An 18,099-nucleotide genomic window follows, 5' to 3' on the forward strand; every position below is an offset into this window, starting at 1 on the left:
GCATGTCATAGCAGAGAATCAGGCTTCACGTCAGCCACCACTGCAACAGTCCATTGTCATATATTTAGGCCCAGCACCCAGGCAGAGGAGAGAGGTCCCGTAACAGAGAATCTGTCTTCATGTCAGCAGAGAATCAGTCTGCATGTCATAGCAGAGAATCAGGCTTCACGTCAGCCACCACTGCAACAGTCCATTGTCATATATTTAGGCCCAGCACCCAGGCAGAGGAGAGAGGTCCCGTAACAGAGAATCTGGCTTCATGTCAGCAGAGAATCAGTCTGCATGTCATAGCAGAGAATCAGGCTTCACGTCACCCAACATTGGAACAGTCCATTGGCATATATTTAGGCCCCGGCACCCAGACAGAGGAGAGGTTCATTCAACTTTGGGTAGCCTCGCAATATAATGGTAAAATGAAAATAAAAATAGGATTGAATGAGGAAGTGCCCTGGAGTACAATAATATATGGTTAAGGGGAGGTAGTTAATGTCTAATCTGCACAAGGGATGGACAGGTCCTGTGGGATCCATGCCTGGTTCATTTTTATGAACGTCAGCTTGTCCACATTGGCTGTAGACAGGCGGCTGCGTTTGTCTGTAATGACGCCTCCTGCCGTGCTGAATACACGTTCAGACAAAACGCTGGCCGCCGGGCAGGCCAGCACCTCCAAGGCATAAAAGGCTAGCACTGGCCACGTGGACAATTTAGAGACCCAGAAGTTGAATGGGGCCGAACCATCAGTCAGTACGTGGAGGGGTGTGCACACTTACTGTTCCACCATGTTAGTGAAATGTTGCCTCCTGCTAACACGTTGCGTATCAGGTGGTGGTGCAGTTAGCTGTGGCGTGTTGACAAAACCTTTCCACATCTCTGCCATGCTAACCCTGCCCTCAGAGGAGCTGGCCGTGACACAGCTGCCTTGGCGACCTCTTGCTCCTCCTCTGCCTTGGCCTTGGGATTCCACTTGTTCCCCTTTGACATTTGGGAATGCTCTCAGTAGCGCGTCTACCAACGTGCGCTTGTACTCGCGCATCTTCCTATCACGCTCCAGTGCAGGAAGTAAGGTGGGCACATTGTCTTTGTACCGTGGATCCAGCAGGGTGGCAACCCAGTAGTCCGCACACGTTAAAATGTCGGCAACTCTGCTGTCGTTGCGCAGGCACTGCAGCATGTAGTCGCTCATGTGTGCCAGGCTGCCCAGGGGTAAGGACAAGCTGTCCTCTGTGGGAGGCGTATCGTCATCGTCCTGCCTTTCCCCCCAGCCACGCACCAGTGATGGGCCCGAGCTGCGTTGGGTGCCACCCCGCTGTGACCATGCTTCATCATCATCATCCTCCACCTCCTCCTCATCCTCGTCCTCCAGTAGTGGGCCCTGGCTGGCTACATTTGTACCTGTCCTCTGCTGTTTCAAAAAACCTCCCTCTGAGTCACTTTGAAGAGACTGGCCTGAAAGTGCTAAAAATGACCCCTCTCCCTCCTCCTCCTCCTCCTGGGCCACCTCCTCTTCCATCATCGCCCTAAGTGTTTTCTCAAGGAGACATAGAAGTGGTATTGTAACGCTGATAACGGCGTCATCGCCACTGGCCATGTTGGTGGAGTACTCGAAACAGCGCAACAGGGCACACAGGTCTCGCATGGAGGCCCAGTCATTGGTGGTGAAGTGGTGCTGTTCCGTAGTGCGACTGACCCGTGCATGCTGCAGCTGAAACTCCACTATGGCCTGCTGCTGCTCGCACAGTCTGTCCAGCATGTGCAAGGTGGAGTTCCACCTGGTGGGCACGTCGCATACGAGGCGGTGAGCGGGAAGGCCGAAGTTACGCTGTAGCGCAGACAGGCGAGCAGCGGCAGGATGTGAACGCCGGAAGCGCGAACAGACGGCCCGCACTTTATGCAGCAGCTCTGACATGTCGGGGTAGTTGTGAATGAACTACTGCACCACCAAATTCAGCACATGCGCCAAGCAAGGGATGTGCGTCAAACCGGCTAGTCCCAGAGCTGCAACGAGATTTCGCCCATTATCACACACCACCAGGCCGGGCTTGAGGCTCACCGGCAGCAACCACTCGTTGGTCTGTTTTTATAAACCCCACCACAACTCCTGTGCTGTGTGGGGCCTGTCCCCCAAACATATGCGTTTCAGAATGACCTGCTGACGTTTACCCCGGGCTGTGCTGAAGTTGGTGGTGAAGGTGTGTGGCTGACTGGATGAGCAGGTGAAAGAAGAGGAGGAGGAAGCCGAGTAGGAGGAGGAGGCAACAGGAGGCAAATAATGTTGCCCTGCGATCCTTGGCGGCGGAAGGACGTGCGCCAAACAGCTCTCCGCCTGGGGCCCAGCTGCCACTACATTTACCCAGTGTGCAGTTAGGGAGATATAGCGTCCCTGGCCGTGCTTACTGGTCCACGTATCTGTGGTTAGGTAGACCTTGCCACAGATGGCGTTGCGCAGTGCACACTTGATTTTATCGTATACTTGGTTGTGCAGGGAAGGCACGGCTCTCTTGGAGAAGTAGGGCCGGCTAGGAACAACATACTGTGGGACAGCAAGCGACATGAGCTGTTTGAAGCTGTCTGTGTCCACCAGCCTAAATGACAGCATTTCATAGGCCAGTAGTTTAGAAATGCTGGCATTCAGGGCCAGGGATCGAGGGTGGCTAGGTGGGAATTTACACTTTCTCTCAAATGTTTGTGAGATGGAGAGCTGAACGCTGCCGTGTGACATGGTTGAGATGCTTGGTGACGGAGGTGGTGGTGTTGGTGGTACATCCCCTGTTTGCTGGGCGGCAGGTGCCAACGTTCCTCCAGAGGCGGAGGAAAAGGCCGAGGCGGCAGCAGCAGAAGAGGCCGAGGCGGCGGCAGCAGCAGAAGAGGCCGAGGCGGCAGCAGCAGAAGAGGTAGCAGGGGGAGCCTGAGTGACTTCCTTGTTTTTAAGGTGTTTACTCCACTGCAGTTCATGCTTTACATGCAGGTGCCTGGTCATGCAGGTTGTGCTAAGGTTCAGAACGTTAATGCCTCGCTTCAGGCTCTGATGGCACAGCGTGCAAACCACTCGGGTCTTGTCGTCAGCACATTGTTTGAAGAAGTGCCATGCCAGGGAACTCCTTGAAGCTGCCTTTGGGGTGCTCGGTCCCAGATGGCGGCGGTCAGTAGCAGGCGGAGTCTCTTGGCGGCGGGTGTTCTGCTTTTGCCCACTGCTGCCTCTTTTGCTACGCTGTTGGCTCGGTCTCACCACTGCCTCTTCCTCCGAGCTGTGAAAGTCAGTGGCACGACCTTCATTCCATGTGGGGTCTAGGACCTCATCGTCCCCTGCATCGTCTTCCACCCAGTCTTGATCCCTGACCTCCTGTTCAGTCGGCACACTGCAGAAAGACGCAGCAGTTGGCACCTGTGTTTCGTCATCATCAGAGACATGCTGAGGTGGTATTCCCATGTCCTCATCATCAGGAAACATAAGTGTTTGTGCGTCAGTGCATTCTATGTCTTCCACCGCTGGGGAAGGGCTGTGTGGATGCCCTTGGGAAACCCTGCCAGCGTAGTCTTCAAACAGCATAAGAGACTGCTGCATAACTTGAGGCTCAGACAGTTTCCCTGGTATGCATGGGGGTGATGTGACAGACTGATGGGCTTGGTTTTCAGGCGCCATTTGTGCACTTTCTGCAGAAGACTGGGTGGGAGATAATGTGAACGTGCTGGATCCACTGTCGGCCACCCAATTGACTAATGCCTGTACCTGCTCCGGCCTTACCATCCTTAGAACGGCATTGGGCCCCACCAAATATCGCTGTAAATTATGGCGGCTACTGGGACCTGAGGTAGTTGGTACACTAGGACGTGTGGCTGTGGCAGAATGGCCACGTCCTCTCCCAGCACCAGAGGGTCCACTAACACCACCACGACCATGTCCGCGTCCGCGTCCTTTACTAGATGTTTTCCTCATTGTTATCGTTTACCACAACAACAAAAATATTATTTGACCCAATGTATTGAATTCAAAATCAGGCCTTTTTTTAAAGACAACTAACACTATCTGGCTATCTATTTAGGTACCGTATTACACTAATACAGGCACAGCAGTAACCACAGATTTAGCTGACTATAAATTTGAGGCCTATTATTTAGGCGCTGGGTGACAGGTTTAGGTTTACTGACAGAATTAGACTTGGAAATGCAAAGTAGCGTGTGTGTGAAGTTATTCAGAATGACCCTATGTGCACCTTGAATCTGATATACCCTTTTAGGGATAAATTTAAAGTAGGCCTGATACAGCAGAAACCACTAAATTAAGAAATTGCTAAATTGGGAATTGTATTTCAACCCAGAACAAAAACTGTGCTTTGACGGACACTAAATAACTTGACCAGCCACACCAGTAACAACAGATTTAGCTGGATATAAATTTGAGGCCTATTATTTAGGCGCTGGGTGACAGGTATAGGTTTACTGACAGAATTAGACTTGGAAATGCACAGTAGCGTGTGTGTGAAGTTATTCAGAATGACCCTATGTGCACCTTGAATCTGATATACCCTTTTAGGGATAGATTTAAAATAGCTCTGATACAGCAGAAACCACTAAATTAAGAAATTGCTAAATTGGGAATTGTATTTCAACCCAGAACAAAAACTGTGCTTTGACAGACACTAAATAAACTGACCAGCCACAACAGTACAGCAGTAACGACAGATTTAGCTGGATATAAATTTGAGGCCTAATTAGTTAGGTGCTGGGTGACAGGTATAGGTTTACTGACAGAATTAGACTTGGAAATGCACAGTAGCGTGTGTGTGAAGTTATTCAGAATGACCCTATGTGCACCTTGAATCTTATATACCCTTTTAGGGATAGATTAAAAATAGCTCTGATACAGCAGAAACCACTAAATTAGGAAATTGCTAAATTGGGAATTGTATTTCAACCCAGAACAAAAACTGTGCTTTGACGGACACTAAATAACTTGACCAGCCACACCAGTAACGACAGATTTAGCTGACTATAAATTTGAGGCCTATTCTTTAGGCGCTGGGTGACAGGTATAGGTTTACTGACAGAATTAGACTTGGAAATGCACAGTAGCGTGTGTGTGAATTTATTCAGAATGACCCTATGTGCACCTTGAATCTTATATACCCTTTTAGGGATAGATTTAAAATAGCTCTGATACAGCAGAAACCACTAAATTAAGAAATTGCTAAATTGGGAATTGTATTTCAACCCAGAACAAAAACTGTGCTTTGACGGACACTAAATAACTTGACCAGCCACACCAGTAACGACAGATTTAGCTGACTATAAATTTGAGGCCTATTCTTTAGGCGCTGGGTGACAGGTATAGGTTTACTGACAGAATTAGACTTGGAAATGCACAGTAGCGTGTGTGTGAAGTTATTCAGAATGACCCTATGTGCACCTTGAATCTAATATACCCTTTTAGCGATAAATTTAAAGTAGGCCTGATACAGCAGAAACCACTAAATTAGGAAATTGCTAAATTGGGAATTGTATTTCAACCCAGAACAAAAACTGTGCTTTGACGGACACTAAATAACTTGACCAGCCACACCAGTAACGACAGATTTAGCTGGATATAAACTTGAGGCCTAGTATTTAGGCGCTGGGTGACGGGTATAGGTTTACTGACAGAATTAGACTTGGAAATGCACAGTAGCGTGTGTGTGAAGTTATTCAGAATGACCCTATGTGCACCTTGATTCTGATATACCCTTTTAGGGATAAATTTAAAGTAGGCCTGATACAGCAGAAACCACTAAATTAGGAAATTGCTAAATTGGGAATTGTATTTCAACCCAGAACAAAAACTGTGCTTTGACGGACACTAAATAACTTGACCAGCCACACCAGTAACGACAGATTTAGCTGGATATAAACTTGAGGCCTAGTATTTAGGCGCTGGGTGACAGTTATACGTTGACTGACAGAATTAGACTGGGATATGGCCAAAAAATAACCACACTACTGAGGGTTAAATGCACTTGGTGACAGGCGCAGCTTGCCCCTGATGTAGTATATGGCCAAAAAATAAACAGACTATTGCTGGTTAAATGCACTTGGTGTGACACCTTCACCCTGATGTAGGATTTAGCCAAAAATCAACCACACCATTGAGGGTTAAATGCACTTGGTGACAGCTTGCCCCTGATGTAGTATATGGCCAAAAAATAAACAGACTATTGCTGGTTAAATGCACTTGGTGTGACAGCTTCACCCTGATGTAGGATTTAGCCAAAAAACAACCACACCATTGAGGGTTAAATACACTTGGTGACAGCTTGCCCCTGATGTAGTATATGGCCAAAAAATAAACAGACTATTGCTGGTTAAATGCACTTGGTGTGACAGCTTCACCCTGATGTAGGATTTAGCCAAAAAACAACCACACCATTGATGGTTAAATGCACCTGGTGGCAGCTTGTGCTGGCACACCACAAGACACAAAATGGCCGCCGATCACCCCAGAAAAAAGTGACTGAAAAACGCTCTGGGCAGCCTAAAAACAGTGAGCAATTCAATAGCAGCAGTTCAATCATCCACAGCTGCAGATCGATCTCTGAATGAAGTCCTTTGGAGGAGTTAATCACTGCCTAATCTCGCCCTAACGTCGCGGCTGCAACCTCTCCCTATGCTGATCAGAGCAGAGTGACGGGCGGCGCTACGTAACTCCAGCTTAAATAGAGGCTGGGTCACATGGTGCTCTGGCCAATCACAGCCATGCCAATAGTAGGCATGGCTGTGACGGCCTCTTGGGGCAAGTAGTATGACGCTTGTTGATTGGCTGCTTTGCAGCCTTTCAAAAAGCGCCAAGAAAGCGACGAACACCGAACCCGGACTTTTACGAAAATGTCCGGGTTCGGGTCCGTGTCACGGACACCCCAAAATTCGGTACGAACCCGAACAATACAGTTCGGGTTCGCTCATCCCTACTCATATTTAGACCAGATTGTCTGGAGAAAGATATCCCAGGCCCAAAAGGAATATTTGGATAGAGAAATATCAACCTCAGAAATTAATGAGGTTCTGGGTAAGATAAATCGCGCAAAAACACCAGGGTGTGATGGCCTCCCCTTTGAAATATATAAGACCTTTGCCCAGGTGTTAATACCTGAACTAAAAATAACATTGAATGAGGCAAAAAATACTGGACTTACCAGACTCCATGAAAGAGGCAATTATTACATTAATTCCAAAAAAGGGCAAAGAACAATTAAACCCTGAGTCATTTAGACTAATATCCTTGTTAAACACGGATGTTAAAATTTTGGCAAAAGTCCTGGCAGGGAGGCTCTCTAAGGTGATTAAAAGTATAATCCATGAAGACCAGACTGGCTTTATACCTGGTAGAACTATATATTTAAATATAAGAAGGTTGTACCTTAACATTGAGGCTAATCGAACAGAAACAGGTGAGAAAGCTATACTTTCATTGGATGCTCAAAAGGCATTTGATTGTATTGAATGGGAGTATTTATGGGCAGTTTTAAAAAGGGTCGGTATAAGGGAGGGGTTTATAAGATGGATTCAGCTCATATATTCCGACCCGAGGGCTAGGGTGACGGTGGATGGGAGCCTGTCCCTGCCTCTTGCCCTTTATCGGGGCACTAGGCAGGGATGTCCTCTCTCCCCATTAATATTTGCTATAGCGATTGAGCCCCTCGCAAGTATAATAAGAAATGATAGGGAGTTTAAAGGTTTTCAATATGCGGAAGGAGATGAAAAATTATTAATGTATGCCGACGATATTTTATTATTTATGCACAATACGGGGGATCAGTTTAGTAGAGTAATAGATAAAATTGGGAGCAACTGAACATCTTAAAGAAAGAAGTACGATTGGTTCTGGGTAAAGTGCTATTTCAAGCTAGACTCCTTATACTTAGGAAATGGGTAAAGGAAGACCCGCCTACAGTGGGACAGTGGCGAGAAGTAGTCGTTAATCTCATTAAAATTCAACGGGTGTCTGAGTGCTATACTAAAAATTCAGAAGAAATGGATGAGAGAAGGAAAAAATGGTCATATTTGGTCTAGAACCTTTTTTTGTTCTCCCCCCCCTCCCCCCCTCAGTTCCTTTCTCTCCCTCTCTCTCTCTCTCCAAGGGGTGGCGGGTGGGTATTCGGGTGGGTATTCGGGTGAAGCGGAATAAGGATAATATTTATTAAAGTTGTAATACGGATTTTTGTATTGCGGTATTGAAGTGATGATTGTGTATACGTTTTCAAAAGAAAAGAATAAAGATTTCAAAAATAAATTTGCATTCGTTCAGAATCATATTTTTTTGGATATTCGGAACAAATATGTTGGCTAATCTCTTAATTTTAACATCAGTTTGAGGGTTTAGTATGACTGCAGAGTGCACCTGTCTTTGCAAATATTATTATATTGGTTATCACATCCACATAATTGCTATCTTGTGTAGGATGTTTTTTTGTGGTACTTGTGGTCCACTGCGGGCATCCGACACTGTATACATTTTTGCTGGGGATCGCCATTAGCAATGGGCCACAAGTGCAGGATTTGCTCCCCTGTACAGTATATACATGCATAACTGCATATGGGTTTGAGCACTTCCTGCCTGTTTAACACCAGGGCATTTTTTTTAGTTTGTTTGTATATAGAGATGCCTGGAGGTGTATAAACTCCAATTTAAATGAGCCTGTTTTCCATCCACAGGCTACATTTAGGTGCACCTGCGAGGCCTGGGCCATATCAGCCAGTCCTGAGTGGGACTCGCAGACTCCACCCTCCTCCCATTGCTAGCAATGCTACATGCTGGAGGTAACTGGTGAGTTGTCTGTGAGTCGGAACTCACAATCCTGTAATTCTACTACTGGCTCCTGGTATTGCCCATACGGCTCAGGTAGGTGAGTGTTAGGACCCGAGCTACTTGAGAAACCTTGGCGCCGTGCTCGGGCTCAGACGTGTCCTCCATAGTAGGATATGCTGGCTAATCTCTCAATTAGCATCCTCCACTGTATGCATTTTTGCTGGGGATTGCCATTAGCAAAGTGCCACAAGTGCAGGATTTTCTACCCTGTATATACACTCACCTAAAGAATTATTAGGAACAGCATACTAATACGGTGTTGGGCCCCCTTTTGCCTTCAGAACTGCCTTAATTCTACGTGGCATTGATTCAACAAGGTGCTGATAGCATTCTTTAGAAATGTTGGCCCATATTGATAGGATAGCATCTTGCAGTTGATGGAGATTTGAGGGATGCACACCCAGGGCACGAAGCTCCCGTTCCACCACATCCCAAAGATGCTCTATTGGGTTGAGATCTGGTGACTGTGGGGGCCATTTTCGTACAGTGAACTCATTGTCATGTTCAAGAAACCAATTTGAAATGATTCGAGCTTTGTGACATGGTGCATTATCCTGCTGGAAGTAGCCATCAGAGGATGGGTACATGGTGGTCATGAAGGGATGGACATGGTCAGAAACAATACTCAGGTAGCCCGTGGCATTTAAACGATGGCCAATTGGCACTAAGGGGCCTAAAGTGTGCCCAGAAAACATCCCCCAAACCATTACACCACCACCACCAGCCTGCACAGTGGTGACAAGGCATGATGGATACATGTTCTCATTCTGTTTACGCCAAATTCGGACTCTACCATTTGAATGCCTCAACAGAAATCGAGACTCATCAGACCAGGCAACATCTTTCCAGTCTTCAACAGTCCAATTTTGTTGAGCTCGTGCAAATTGCAGCCTTTTTTTCCTATTTGTAGTGTAGATGAGTGGTACCCGGTGGGGTCTTCTGCTGTTGTAGCCCACCTTTCTTTCCCATTCTGACATTCAGTTTGGAGTTCAGGAGATTGTCTTGACCAGGACCACAACCCTACATGCATTGAAGCAACTGCCATGTGATTGGTTGACTAGATAATCGCATTAACAAATTTTTTTAGTTTGTATATATCGGAACGAATCAGCTTCAATTCGCTCATCTCTAAAAATAACCAAAAAGTTTCAAGTAAAAAAAAGCGTTTCTCCTCCCTCATCAAGACATTTGTGAATGTATAGAAACAGAAAAAAAAATAAAAAATCTAAATCATAGGTATCATCTGTCATGACCGGCTCTAAAAGAAAATTACATGATCTACCCCGTCAGGTGAATGCCATAAAAAGCACCTTGCCTCACAAAAGTGTAATATTGAGCAATTAAAAAGTACCATGTAATCTTAAATGAAACCAATGAAAATGTCACCTCATTCCGCAAAAAACGAGCCCTCGCACAAAACTATCGTCAGAAAAATTCAAAATAATGGCACTCAGAAAATGGCGACACAAAAACATATTTTAAAAAAAAATTATATTTTATTGTGTAAAACTGAAAAAAAAAAAAGACATATTAGGTATCACTGCATAATGACCTGATCGATAAACATATTATATGATCTACCCAGTTAGATGAACGCCATAAACCACAACAGTCATTTTTTTGTTATCTCACCACACAAAAAGTGTAAGGCCATTTTTTTTCCCATTTACGGGCCGTTTTTTGCGTTCCATATACGGTCCATTAACGGAATCATTCATTTCAATGGTTCCGCAAAAAAAAAGTAATGTACTCCGTATGCATTTCGTTTCCGTATTTCAGTTTTTCCGTTCCGTTGAAAGATAGAACATGTCCTATTATTGCCCGCAAATCACGTTTAGTGGCTCCATTCAAGTCAATGGGTCAGCAATAGAGTTGAGCGAACACCTGGATGTTCGGGTTCGAGAAGTTCGGCCGAACATCCCGGAAATGTTCGGGTTCGAGATCCGAACCCGATCCGAACTTCGTCCCGAACCCGAACCCCATTGAAGTCAATGGGGACCCGAACTTTTCGGCACTAAAAAGGCTGTAAAACAGCCCAGGAAAGAGCTAGAGGGCTGCAAAAGGCAGCAACACGTAGGTAAATCCCCTGCAAACAAATGTGGATAGGGAAATGAATTAAAATAAAAATTAAATAAATAAAAATTAACCAAAATCAATTGGAGAGAGGTCCCATAGCAGAGAATCTGGCTTCACGTCACCCACCACTGTAAGAGTCCATTTTCATAAATTTAGGCCCAGCACCCAGGCAGAGGAGAGAGGTCCCGTAACAGAGAATCTGGCTTCATGTCAGCAGAGAATTAGTCTGCATGTCATAGCAGAGAATGAGGCTTCACGTCAGCCACCACTGCAACAGTCCATTGGCATATATTTAGGCCCAGCACCCAGGCAGAGGAGGGAGGTCCCGTAACAGAGAATCTGTCTTCATGTCAGCAGAGAATCAGTCTGCATGTCATAGCAGAGAATGAGGCTTCACGTCAGCCACCACTGCAACAGTCCATTGGCATATATTTAGGCCCAGCACCCAGGCAGAGGAGGGAGGTCCCGTAACAGAGAATCTGGCTTCATGTCAGCAGAGAATCAGTCTGCATGTCATAGCAGAGAATGAGGCTTCACGTCAGCCACCACTGCAACAGTCCATTGGCATATATTTAGGCCCAGCACACACACAGGCAGAGGAGAGAGGTCCCGTAACAGAGAATCTGTCTTCATGTCAGCAGAGAATTAGTCTGCATGTCATAGCAGAGAATGAGGCTTCACGTCAGCCACCACTGCAACAGTCCATTGGCATATATTTAGGCCCAGCACCCAGGCAGAGGAGGGAGGTCCCGTAACAGAGAATCTGTCTTCACGTCAGCAGAGAATCAGTCTGCATGTCATAGCAGAGAATGAGGCTTCACGTCAGCCACCACTGCAACAGTCCATTGGCATATATTTAGGCCCAGCACCCAGGCAGAGGAGGGAGGTCCCGTAACAGAGAATCTGTCTTCATGTCAGCAGAGAATCAGTCTGCATGTCATAGCAGAGAATGAGGCTTCACGTCAGCCACCACTGCAACAGTCCATTGGCATATATTTAGGCCCAGCACCCAGGCAGAGGAGGGAGGTCCCGTAACAGAGAATCTGGCTTCATGTCAGCAGAGAATCAGTCTGCATGTCATAGCAGAGAATGAGGCTTCACGTCAGCCACCACTGCAACAGTCCATTGGCATATATTTAGGCCCAGCACACACACAGGCAGAGGAGAGAGGTCCCGTAACAGAGAATCTGTCTTCATGTCAGCAGAGAATTAGTCTGCATGTCATAGCAGAGAATGAGGCTTCACGTCAGCCACCACTGCAACAGTCCATTGGCATATATTTAGGCCCAGCACACACACAGGCAGAGGAGAGAGGTCCCGTAACAGAGAATCTGGCTTCATGTCAGCAGAGAATCAGTCTGCATGTCATAGCAGAGAATGAGGCTTCACGTCAGCCACCACTGCAACAGTCCATTGGCATATATTTAGGCCCAGCACACACACAGGCAGAGGAGAGAGGTCCCGTAACAGAGAATCTGTCTTCATGTCAGCAGAGAATTAGTCTGCATGTCATAGCAGAGAATGAGGCTTCACGTCAGCCACCACTGCAACAGTCCATTGGCATATATTTAGGCCCAGCACCCAGGCAGAGGAGGGAGGTCCCGTAACAGAGAATCTGGCTTCATGTCAGCAGAGAATCAGTCTGCATGTCATAGCAGAGAATGAGGCTTCACGTCAGCCACCACTGCAACAGTCCATTGGCATATATTTAGGCCCAGCACACACACAGGCAGAGGAGAGAGGTCCCGTAACAGAGAATCTGGCTTCATGTCAGCAGAGAATCAGTCTGCATGTCATAGCAGAGAATGAGGCTTCACGTCAGCCACCACTGCAACAGTCCATTGGCATATATTTAGGCCCAGCACCCAGGCAGAGGAGGGAGGTCTCGTAACAGAGAATCTGGCTTCATGTCAGCAGAGAATCAGTCTGCATGTCATAGCAGAGAATGAGGCTTCACGTCAGCCACCACTGCAACAGTCCATTGGCATATATTTAGGCCCAGCACACACACAGGCAGAGGAGAGAGGTCCCGTAACAGACAATCTGGCTTCATGTCAGCAGAGAATCATTCTGCATGTCATAGCAGAGAATCAGGCTTCACGTCACCCAACATTGGAACAGTCCATTGGCATATATTTAGGCCCCGGCACCCAGACACAGGAGAGGTTCATTCAACTTTGGGTAGCCTCGCAATATAATGGTAAAATGAAATAAAATAGGATTGAATGAGGAAGTGCCCTGGAGTCAATATATGGTTAAGGGGAGGTAGTTAATGTCTAATCTGGACAAGGGACGGACAGATCCTGTGGGATCCATGCCTGGTTCATTTTTATGAACGTCAGCTTGTCCACATTGGCTGTAGACAGGCGGCTGCGTTTCTCTGTAATGACGCCCCCTGCCGTGCTGAATACACGTTCAGACAAAACGCTGGCCGCCGGGCAGGCCAGCACCTCCAAGGCATAAAAGGCTAGCTCTGGCCACGTGGACAATTTAGAGACCCAGAAGTTGGATGGGGCCGAACCATCAGTCAGTACGTGGAGGGGTGTGCACACGTACTGTTCCACCATGTTAGTGAAATGTTGCCTCCTGCTAACACGTTGCGTATCAGGTGGTGGTGCAGTTAGCTGTGGCGTGTTGAAAAAAGTTTTCCACATCTCTGCCATGCTAACCCTGCCCTCAAAGGAGCTGGCATTGACACAGCTGCCTTGGCGACCTCTTGCTCCTCCTCTGCCTTGGCCTTGGGCTTCCACTTGTTCCCCTGTGACATTTGGGAATGCTCTCAGTAGCGCGTCTACCAACGTGCGCTTGTACTCGCGCATCTTCCTATCACGCTCCAGTGCAGGAAGTAAGGTGGGCACATTGTCTTTGTAGCGTGGATCCAGCAGGGTGGCAACCCAGTAGTCCGCACAGGTTAAAATGTGGGCAACTCTGCTGTCGTTGCGCAGGCACTGCAGCATGTAGTCGCTCATGTGTGCCAGGCTGCCCAGGGGTAAGGACAAGCTGTCCTCTGTGGGAGGCGTATCGTCATCGTCCTGCCTTTCCCCCCAGCCACGCACCAGTGATGGACCCGAGCTGCGTTGGGTGCCACCCCGCTGTGACCATGCTTCATCCTCATCCTCCTCCACCTCCTCCTCATCCTCGTCCTCCTCGTCCTCCAGTAGTGGGCCCTGTCTGGCCACATTTGTACCTGGCCTCTGAAGTTGCCAAAAACCTCCCTCTGAGTCACTTCGAAGAGACTGGCCTGAAAGTGCTAAAAATGACCCCTCTTCCTCCTCCTCCTCCTGGGCCACCTCCTCTTGCATCATCGCCCTAAGTGTTTTCTCAAGGAGACATAGAAGTGGTATTGTAACGCTGATAACGGCGTCATCGCCACTGGCCATGTTGGTGGAGTACTCGAAACAGCGCAACAGGGCACACAGGTCTCGCATGGAGGCCCAGTCATTGGTGGTGAAGTGGTGCTGTTCTGTAGTGCGACTGACCCGTGCGTGCTGCAGCTGAAACTCCACTATGGCCTGCTGCTGCTCGCACAGTCTGTCCAGCATGTGCAAGGTGGAGTTCCACCTGGTGGGCACGTCGCATATGAGGCGGTGAGCGGGAAGGCCGAAGTTACGCTGTAGCGCAGACAGGCGAGCAGCAGCAGGATGTGAACGCCGGAAGCGCGAACAGACGGCCCGCACTTTATGCAGCAGCTCTGACATGTCGGGGTAGTTGTGAATGAACTTCTGCACCACCAAATTCAGCACATGCGCCAAGCAAGGGATGTGCGTCAAATTGGCTAGTCCCAGAGCTGCAACGAGATTTCGCCCATTATCGCACACCACCAGGCCGGGCTTGAGGCTCACCGGCAGCAACCACTCGTCGGTCTGTTGTTCTATACCCCGCCACAACTCCTGTGCGGTGTGGGGCCTGTCCCCCAAACATATGAGTTTCAGAATGGCCTGCTGACGTTTACCCCGGGCTGTGCTGAAGTTGGTGGTGAAGGTGTGTGGCTGACTGGATGAGCAGGTGGAAGAAGAGGAGGAGGAAGCCGAGAAGGAGGAGGTGGCAACAGGAGGCAAAGAATGTTGCCCTGCGATCCTTGGCGGCGGAAGGACGTGCGCCAAACAGCTCTCCGCCTGGGGCCCAGCTGCCACTACATTTACCCAGTGTGCAGTTAGGGAGATATAGCGTCCCTGGCCGTGCAAACTGGTCCACGTATCTGTGGTTAGGTGGACCTTGCCACAGATGGCGTTGCGCAGTGCACACTTGATTTTATCGGATACTTGGTTGTGCAGGGAAGGCACGGCTCTCTTGGAGAAGTAGTGGCGGCTGGGAACAACATACTGTGGGACAGCAAGCGACATGAGCTGTTTGAAGCTGTCTGTGTCCACCAGCCTAAATGACAGCATTTCATAGGCCAGTAGTTTAGAAATGCTGGCATTCAGGGCCAGGGATCGAGGGTGGCTAGGTGGGAATTTACGCTTTCTCTCAAATGTTTGTGAGATGGAGAGCTGAACGCTGCCGTGTGACATGGTTGAGACGCTTGGTGACGGAGGTGGTGGTGGTGGTGTTGGTGGTACATCCCCTGTTTGCTGGGCGGCAGGTGCCAACGTTCCTCCAGAGGCGGAGGAAGAGGCCGAGGCGGCAGCAGCAGAAGAGGCCGAGGCGGCAGCAGCAGAAGAGGTAGCAGGGGGAGCCTCAGTGACTTCCTTGGTTTTAAGGTGTTTACTCCACTGCAGTTCATGCTTTGCATGCAGGTGCCTGGTCATGCAGGTTGTGCTCAGGTTCAGAACGTTAATGCCTCGCTTAAGGCTCTGATGGCACAGCGTGCAAACCACTCGGGTCTTGTCGTCAGCACATTGTTTGAAGAAGTGCCATGCCAGGGAACTCCTTGAAGCTGCCTTTGGGGTGCTCGGTCCCAGATGGCGGCGGGCAGTAGCAGGCGGAGTCTCTTGGCGGCGGGTGTTCTGCTTTTGCCCACTGCTCCCTCTTTTGCTACGCTGTTGGCTCGGTCTCACCACTGCCTCTTCCTCCGAACTGTGAAAGTCAGTGGCACGACCTTCATTCCATGTGGGGTCTAGGACCTCATCATCCCCTGCATCGTCTTCCACCCAGTCTTGATCCCTGACCTCCTGTTCAGTCTGCACACTGCAGAAAGACGCAGCAGTTGGCACCTGTGTTTCGTCATCATCAGAGACATGCTGAGGTGGTATTCCCATGTCCTCATCATCAGGAAACATAAGTGGTTGTGCGTCAGTGCATTCTATATCTTTCACCGCTGGGGAAGGGCTAGGTGGATGCCCTTGGGAAACCCTGCCAGCGGAGTCTTCAAACAGCATAAGAGACTGCTGCATAACTTGAGGCTGAGACAGTTTCCCTGGTATGCATGGGGGTGATGTGACAGACTGATGGGGTTGGTTTTCAGGCACCATCTGTGCGCTTTCTGCAGAAGACTGGGTGGGAGATAATGTGAACGTGCTGGATCCTCTGTCGGCCACCCAATTGACTAATGCCTGTACCTGCTCAGGCCTTACCATCCTTAGAACGGCATTGGGCCCCACCATATATCGCTGTAAATTATGGCGGCTACTGGGACCTGAGGTAGTTGGTACACTAGGACGTGTGGATGTGGCAGAACGGCCACGTCCTCTCCCAGCACCAGAGGATCCACTAACACCACCACGACCATGTCCGCGTCCCTTACTAGATGTTTTCCTCATTGTTATCGTTCACCACAACAACAAAAATATTATTTGGCCCAATGTATTGTATTCAAATTCAGCTGGATATAAATTTGAGGCCTAGTATTTAGGCGCTGGGTGACAGGTATGGGTTTAGTGACAGAATTAGACTTGGAAATGCACAATAGCGGGTGTGTGAAGTTATTCTGAATGACCCTATGTGCACCTTCAATATGATCTACCCTTTTAGGGCTAGATTTCAAATAGCTCTGATACAGCAGAAACCACTAAATTTTTAAATTGCTAAATTGGGAATTGTATTTCAACCCAGAACAAAAAATGTGCTTTGACGGACACTAAATAACTTTCCCAGCCACAACAGGACAGCGGTAACGAGAGATTTAGCGGGATATCAATTTGAGGCCTAGTATTTAGGCGCTGGGTGACAGGTATGGGTTTAGTGACAGAATTAGACTTGGAAATGCACAGTAGCGGGTGTGTGTGAAGTTATTCTGAATGACCCTATGTGCACCTTCAATATGATCTACCCTTTTAGGGATAGATTTCAAATAGCTCTGATATAGCAGAAACCACTAAATTATGAAATTGCTAAATTGGGAATTGTATTTCAACCCAGAACAAAAAATGTGCTTTGACGGACACTAAATAACTTTCCCAGCCACAACAGGACAGCGGTAACGAGAGATTTAGCAGGATATAAATTTGAGGCCTAGTATTTAGGCGCTGGGTGACAGGTATGGGTTTAGTGACAGAATTAGACTTGGAAATGCACAGTAGCGGGTGTGTGAAGTTATTCTGAATGACCCTATGTGCACCTTCAATATGATCTACCCTTTTAGGGCTAGATTTCAAATAGCTCTGATACAGCAGAAACCAATAAATTTTTAAATTGCTAAATTGGGATTTGTATTTCAACCCAGAACAAAAAATGTGCTTTGACAGACACTAAATAACTTTCCCAGCCACAACAGGACAGCGGTAACGAGAGATTTAGCGGGATATCAATTTGAGGCCTAGTATTTAGGCGCTGGGTGACAGGTATGGGTTTAGTGACAGAATTAGACTTGGAAATGCACAGTAGCGGGTGTGTGTGAAGTTATTCTGAATGACCCTATGTGCACCTTCAATATGATCTACCCTTTTAGGGATAGATTTCAAATAGCTCTGATATAGCAGAAACCACTAAATTATGAAATTGCTAAATTGGGAATTGTATTTCAACCCAGAACAAAAAATGTGCTTTGACGGACACTAAATAACTTTCCCAGCCACAACAGGACAGCGGTAACGAGAGATTTAGCAGGATATAAATTTGAGGCCTAGTATTTAGGCGCTGGGTGACAGGTATGGGTTTAGTGACAGAATTAGACTTGGAAATGCACAGTAGCGGGTGTGTGTGAAGTTATTCTGAATGACCCTATGTGCACCTTGAATATTATATACCCTTTTAGGGATAGATTTCAAATAGCTCTGATATAGCAGAAACCACTAAATTATGAAATTGCTAAA

This window comes from Bufo gargarizans, chromosome 6, assembly GCF_014858855.1.
Source record: "Bufo gargarizans isolate SCDJY-AF-19 chromosome 6, ASM1485885v1, whole genome shotgun sequence".
Taxonomy (NCBI): Eukaryota; Metazoa; Chordata; class Amphibia; order Anura; family Bufonidae; genus Bufo; species Bufo gargarizans.